Below are 6,057 nucleotides of genomic sequence, written 5' to 3'. Positions count from 1 at the left end.
TTCACTTATGATGAAGCTATATTAGTTGGGTTTTTAGAGAGTGAAGTAACTTTGAGATTTTTGAGCGCAAAAACAAAGTAAAACATTTAGAAAACTCTATCTTTGAATCACATAGTGTGCAGCTTTTGAGTGGAAGATCTTTGCATCTTGGCGTAAATTTTTCTCGGTTTTGAAGCTTGAAGAACACATTTTGATTGGCAAGGGAGAGTCACCACCAAGGTTCGGTTGTTTTTGTGCTTCTAGATGTTTCCTGGTGTGATTTCAGGTTTGCAAGTGGGAGCTTACAGTGTAGGGGTTAAAATTCTTGTGGGATTCAAAAGTGTAATCTTTGAGGGATTTTGTAATTCTTTTGATATAATGCATGATCAGGCTCAGGTTGTCTTGATAAAATGGATGTAGCTTAAATATTAAGTGAACCAATATAAAAATCATTGTGTGATCCTCTCTCCGTTATCTTGTTCCTCTTATTAATCTTAAGAAAACTCATTAAAGCAATCTTTGCAAGGTTTACATGTGCTTTTATATAAATTGGTGATATAACTAAGTTTGGTATATCAATTGGAATCAATCTTGTATGATAAAGCATGTTGTTTGAGTAAGTTTGGTGTTTTTCATGTTTCTGCAAAATTTCTCAGAATATTAGTTGGTTGATTTTATATTTCAAACTATTGAGTCATACTACATGAACAAATTAGTCTGTTGTTTTTGTTTTTCAATCGACTGAAATGTATGGTTTTGTAGCTATAAACTTCTAATTTTTTGGTCAATTGAATTCAAACATAAAGAGTTTTTATAAGATTTAATTAAACACATTTTAAGTACTCAGCCCATTCACACAACCCCCTCCCCCTGTCTCTCTTCTTGGCCAAGAAAGACATTTTAAATCTACAAAAATCGCACATGAAGCAATAAATGATGTGAAGAGAGCAAGAAAACATGTGTTGATCAAAGTGTACGAGTTGTTCAAAATGGAACTTGAAAAAACCATAATTGAAGTTCAAAATAGGTTTACACATATTGTGAATCATCTCTTTGGCTTGGGAAAGGACTTTGACAAAGAAGAGATGAACATCAAAGTGTTGAAGTGTCTAGATAAACATAACATTGAAGTCAAGTACTTGAAAGACTGATGATTCAGATGAAGAAGAACATTACGGAATTGGAAAGTGTATCCAATCGCACAAGTAATAAAGTGGAAACTCTAAGTATTATTTTTCAATAGACTAATGTAGTTTAAGAAAAATTATATTTATTTACTGATGAAGGTTAAAAATATTCATTTTGATGAATAAAATAAATTTAAAATTAAGAAGACAATAAAATTCGCACTATAAAAATAAATAATTTGAATTAAAAATATATATGATAAAAACTTCATTCATCTTGGATAATTATTGATCATTACCCGAATGTCCCATTTTCACATGTTTCACAAACTCTTTTATAAATTGAACCACTTATATCATGATTCCAGTGATCCGAATTTCTAATGTTTAAAATTGATAACAAAAATATATATAATAGGATGTAACTGATTATAATATTGGAATATTTTATTGTATGAAATATACAAAAATCAGACGTTTATTTAATAATCAATCATTAATGGGCCGAACTTCTATGTGTCCTCGGGGATGTGGCCCCAAATCTTTTTTATACAAACCATAATTAATATACAAATATTTTTTTAACTTTTTTTAAAATTATATATATTTATTAAAGAAAATTTTGACTTTTTAAAATACATTTTAAAATCCGCCACCATATGTCTATCAATCGAATTCCTATGAATAAAAATATGTTTAACGACAAAATATTTAACCTAATTAACTATAACCTTTATAAGCTTTTATCTCTTTTATTTACAATCATAATTTCATTAAAAAATAATTGAAATCATATTATTAATTTTAGCAAAAATACATATATTTGCTTGAAAATTAATAGCTTAAATAATTTATAAAATAAAAATTTTAACGTGTATTTTTTATAACAAATAATAATTTTTTAAAAATACATATATTCGAGGAATGTTAGTAATTTTTTTCCATAACAAACTCCTATTAAGATATTTTTTATGATTTGCTGAAATCTATTTTTTAAATAATGCCATTTAGATTTTGATTAATGGCTTATGAGAGAATAATTAAATAAAGAGAAACCATTTAGATTTTGATTAATGGCTTATGAGAGAATAATTAAATAAAGAGAAAAACTCATCAAAATGATATTTTCTCTTTTCTCATTTATAAAAAAATAAGTTTTTTTGTAAATATAAAAATTTTTAGTTACTTATAGTTGTTATTGTTTCTAAAATACCTTAACTTTCGTTAATCTTTGACATTTAGTTTTACTTTATTTATTTTACAGAAATATTTTAAAAAACAAGATTAAGACATTAATGAAATTTATTGTAATTAAATAAGTTTTTATGTGAAGTTCGTCTTTCTATAAATTAACAGAAAGGAATGTAGTAATATTTTTTAATAAATTATAACAGATCATAAAAAGATACTAGAAGGCGAGCCTACAATGTTGATGAGTTTCATTTCTTCTTGACGTTCATTTCAATCCATGCAAGCCTTATTTTCACAATAGATGTTTACTATTGTTATTACATTAATTACATTATGAATAATTAATAAATAAATGTTTAGGAAAAGAAATTAACAAATTCACGTTAACACAACAGAACAATTTAGCTTCATGTAAGAAAAGAACGTTCAATAAGATAAAAAGCTTCATGTACGAAAAGAACGTTCAATAAGATAAAACAAAACACAGAAGATTAGTTTTAATAACCCAATAAAAAAATTCTCCTTCTTCTCCTCTTCATCGTTTCTGCTCCAGAAGCGCACACCAAAACCCTAGCCGGAGAGATTCTCATTCCTCACCCAAGCATACACAGAGGTGAGTACATACACATCACTCCCATTTTTTTGTTCCAAGATTTGCTCCAATCATAAGTTGGACCTTCTGCTCATCAACTTTTTTTAATTATTTATGATTTTTAAGAAGCAAGTTTTCTTATTTGGTTTGATTTGTTTCTGGGTACTGTTGTTAGTAGGATATCCTTCTGGGGTTGCAGTATGAGTTTAAATTCCCATTCTTTGACTTGAAAATTGGACCCTATTTAAAAAATATATTTAATTTTATTTAGTTAATACAGATAATGAAAATAGTGAAGTTGGGTCTAACTAAGTTTGGGTCTTCTGAATGAAAATGGAGAACGAAGGGTGAAAATATGAACTTTGGTTGACTTATGGGTTTCAGGGTTTAAAACCAATACTCGTCGAGTTCTTTTGCTTGCAGTTAACTTAATCTTTTATGCAAAAGTGGCGATCTACTTATGGGTTTCTGTTTGTGTAATAATTATTTTTATGTATTTTGAATTCAATTTTTTTACCTGTCAACTCTATCTGTTAAATTTTTAATCATTAGTTTTTGTTACTCATGGGACCACTGTTCTTCTGTAACTTTGCTTTACTTTACCAATTATGAAATCATGGTAGCTTGCAGGTATTAAAGTTATGTTCGGTTGTGCTGGTGGTTGTTTACTAAGTGTTTGGAAGTGTATTATTCCATTTGTTAGGGTACCGTGGTGTCAAATATAATGAACTTATGTAATCATTCTTCAAGCTATGATATCATTCATAAATTATTTTGAGCACCTTATGCCTAGAGTTCTGTTGGATCTGCGGTTTATAATCATTGAAGAAGATGCTTATCAAATTACTGGTGCTTGATTCTGTCAGCATTATCATTAAAAGCATGCATATATAGCAGATATACATAATATTCCTTCTTAATTGTTAATGTTGTTCAATAATACAAGTAAATGTGATTTTGGAAGTGTTTTTGTGTGATGGTTATCTGATCGTCACCTTCCATTTGGTTACAGTTTGAGGCTATTCTTTCTGTGATTGCCAACAATGGCTGATGGTCATGAATCAGACAAGAACATTGAGATATGGAAGATCAAGAAATTGATCAAAGCATTAGAATCTGCAAGAGGAAATGGTACAAGCATGATTTCTCTGATTATGCCTCCTCGTGATCAAATTTCTCGGGTCACTAAGATGTTGGGAGATGAATATGGAACTGCTTCAAATATCAAAAGTAGGGTGAACCGGCAATCAGTGTTGGGTGCCATAACTTCTGCTCAACAGAGGTTGAAACTGTATAACAAGGTTCCTCCCAACGGTTTGGTCCTATATACCGGCACCATTGTGACAGAAGATGGCAAGGAAAAAAAGGTGACAATTGATTTCGAACCTTTCAAGCCTATCAATGCGTCACTTTACCTCTGTGACAACAAGTTTCACACAGAAGCTCTTAGTGAACTTTTGGAATCTGATGACAAGTTTGGTTTTATTATCATGGATGGAAATGGAACCCTTTTTGGGACCCTAAGCGGGAATACACGTGAAGTGCTTCATAAATTTAGTGTTGATCTACCAAAGAAACATGGTAGAGGAGGGCAATCTGCTTTGCGTTTTGCTCGTCTTCGCATGGAAAAGAGACACAATTATGTTAGAAAGACTGCCGAACTTGCTACTCAGTTTTTCATCAATCCTACTACTAGTCAACCTAATGTTTCTGGACTTATACTTGCTGGTTCAGCTGATTTCAAGACAGAGCTTAGCCAGTCAGATATGTTTGATCCTCGATTGCAAGCCAAAATATTGAATGTGGTTGATGTTTCCTACGGTGGAGAAAATGGCTTTAACCAAGCTATTGAGTTATCTGCAGAACTTTTATCTAATGTGAAGTTCATTCAAGAGAAACGCTTGATAGGAAAATACTTTGAAGAAATCAGCCAGGATACTGGGAAATACGTGTTTGGAGTTGATGACACATTGAAGGCTCTGGAGATGGGTGCTGTGGAAATACTCATTGTGTGGGAAAATTTAGATATCAACAGATATGTACTGAAAGATAGTTCTACTGGTGAGATTCTCATAAAGCACTTCAACAAGGAGCAAGAGGGTAATCAGAGCAATTTCAGAGATGCTGTCACCTCTGCAGAGTTAGAAGTTCAGGAGAAGATGCCATTGCTTGAGTGGTTTGCGAATGAGTACAAAAAATTTGGATGCTCACTGGAATTTGTGACCAACAAATCGCAAGAGGGATCACAGTTTTGCAGAGGGTTTGGTGGTATTGGAGGTATCCTACGCTATCAGCTTGACATCAGATCGTTTGATGAGTTATCTGATGATGGAGAAGTGGGCGAGGATTCTGATTAAGCATCTGTTATACTGTATGTAGTGCTTTCATCAGATTTTTCAATAATAGAATGAAGCTCTATAGCCTCCGTTTGAAAAGTTCCTGGATATTTACTTGGATTTCATGATACTAAAACTTGTCCTTTGTTGTTACATGCAGCGTATATGTATTCATTAACTTCCTTTGGTGAATTACTGTATCCTCATTTACAACTCTTGGGAATTATATTCAATTCAAAGACATGAATGTTTCAATGAATTGTCATGTCTCAAGGGGAGAGACATCTACATTTAGTGTAGTTCTTGCTTACATTAAGTGTACACAATCCTGCTTGAATTGTTGTCTATGATATCGGGATATGATATATGTATCGAATATGATACATACCTTATACGTGGATACGTATTCATTAACTTCCATTGGTGAATTATTGTTTGTTATTTTATATTACATAGTATATATATATTTCTAAGGAATTGTTAATATCCGTAGTGCTTGCAAATCATTGTTATTTTTAGGGTTAACTATGTTTTTGTCTCTAAATTATTAAACGATTTTGGTTTTGGTCCCTCTTTTAAAGTTTGTTCTGTTTAGGTTCTCATCCTTTTAAAATTTATGGAATTAGTCCTCAAAAATTGACGCCGTTAGCATTTGTTTAGACGTGACAAATAGAATATTATGTCAGCTGTTCATTTATGACACGTGACAAATTATTTAATTTAAAAAATTAAATTAAATTTCCTTTTCATCATCTTTCTTCTTTGTTGGTGAAATTCTTCGTTCTCTAACTTCATGATCTTCTTCTTTATTAACGAACATCTTCATTACAAA

At 31.1% G+C, this 6,057-nt stretch overlaps 1 pseudogene across 2 annotated transcripts; it reads left to right on the top strand.

Moving 5' to 3' along the window:
• Nucleotides 1–2,750: 2,750 nt before the first annotated feature.
• LOC114191709 (eukaryotic peptide chain release factor subunit 1-3 pseudogene) lies at nucleotides 2,751–5,639 on the top strand (annotated as a pseudogene). Of its 2 annotated transcripts, XR_014993578.1 has the most exons (3): nucleotides 2,751–2,910; nucleotides 3,902–5,260; nucleotides 5,386–5,639. The product of XR_014993578.1 is annotated as a eukaryotic peptide chain release factor subunit 1-3 pseudogene, transcript variant X2 (transcript). The 2 variants fall into 2 exon arrangements; XR_014993576.1 differs by having other exon boundaries at nucleotides 3,902–5,639.
• Nucleotides 5,640–6,057: the final 418 nt, after the last annotated feature.

This window comes from Vigna unguiculata, chromosome 1 (genome assembly GCF_037176805.1).
Source record: "Vigna unguiculata cultivar grain cowpea cultivar isolate G323 ecotype 2 chromosome 1, ASM3717680v1, whole genome shotgun sequence".
Classification (NCBI taxonomy): Eukaryota; Viridiplantae; Streptophyta; class Magnoliopsida; order Fabales; family Fabaceae; genus Vigna; species Vigna unguiculata.
The sequence above is the reverse complement of the archived record's forward strand: the minus strand, read 5'-3'. Positions and strand labels throughout refer to the sequence as shown.